Source organism: Uranotaenia lowii, chromosome 2, assembly GCF_029784155.1.
Source record: "Uranotaenia lowii strain MFRU-FL chromosome 2, ASM2978415v1, whole genome shotgun sequence".
Classification (NCBI taxonomy): Eukaryota; Metazoa; Arthropoda; class Insecta; order Diptera; family Culicidae; genus Uranotaenia; species Uranotaenia lowii.
The window spans coordinates 259,778,818-259,779,982 of NC_073692.1; the positions used below are offsets into that span (position 1 = coordinate 259,778,818).

Sequence of the window (1,165 nt, forward strand, 5' to 3'; positions counted from 1 at the left end):
CGTTGCATCTTCAGGAGTGCCCCAAGGAAGCCATTTAGGACCGGTCATTTTTGTGATCTATTTTAATACATTACAATACAATTTCTTACAGGGCATTTTTGTGGCTATTTGCCGCCGAGAAGCAAGAGATGCACTCTTGCTTCTCGGCGGCACAAAGCTCGCATATTCCGATTACCTGAAACTTAAACCATAAATAGCCACAAAAATGCCCTGTAAGAAAATGTACCTGTTTAGCCATTTTTATCGTAGAAATTACTTTTTTTTAAGTTGGGTGGCACTTTCTAACTGGAATAGCATTTCTTCAAATTAATCGATGAGCACTCTGGAATCGATATTGCGTACTGTTGAAAAAATTATCCACGAACGAAATCGAGTGTCCAGTCAGTATGGTCAGTGGTAAAACGTTACAAACAGATTCTGTGCTGATACTTTCTTTATTCTTTAATTCTTCTTCAAGTGGAGAAAGCTTTTGTTCGTCAAAATGTTGATACTTATTAACATCGGAAAAAAAACTTTTGCTATCCATTAGCGAAACGGGTAAGCTGTACTCATTCTATCGGTGAATTTGCATCGAACAACCCTCTGGTAGATGCTGCAGAAACACCACAAATTTTTGTAGTAATTAAAATACATGCCCATGATGTCACAGTAGAATCCGACGGGCGAACGAATTCTACGCTCTTCGAATGCTGAAAATGTTTAAATATGTAAATTTTTCTTTGCCTTTTTTAAATAAACATGAAAGATCTTACCGTTGGACGAATCCGTGAACAAAGTTAACACAATCAATGCTAACGAAAAGCTTCTCATGGTAAGTTTATGATTACTGGGAACAGTTTCAATGATGAGGTCTTTCTAGACTGTGTACTAGGACAGCTGCAAGCAGAACATTAACGATGTAATAATCAGTGGAAAAATCCATGTTGAATACAAGCTAGACGCTATTAAAAAAAAAACAGCTGGGCTGAACCTCTAGAGTGTAATAAACGTATGTATTATTTTTAAAGTTCACCAGATGTAGCTGTGTAAATGTTGATAGTTTCATGCAGTTTAAATTTAAAAAAAAATATATCAAAAGTTGTTGCTATCGGATGGGAAATAAACAGTAGGACCCCGCTTATTCGTGGTAAGGGGAGGAAGGAGAACGTTGGGTAAGCAAAACATC

The 1,165-nt window shown here is 36.9% G+C and overlaps 1 long non-coding RNA gene across 1 annotated transcript; it reads right to left on the reverse strand.

The window, feature by feature from the left end:
- Window positions 1-415: 415 nt before the first annotated feature.
- LOC129745682 (uncharacterized) lies at window positions 416-862 on the reverse strand. Its single transcript, XR_008737167.1, has 2 exons — window positions 753-862; window positions 416-689 (listed from the first exon to the last, which is right to left on the reverse strand). It is a non-coding gene; the product is annotated as an uncharacterized LOC129745682 (long non-coding RNA).
- Between the last annotated feature and the right edge of the window lie 303 nt (window positions 863-1,165).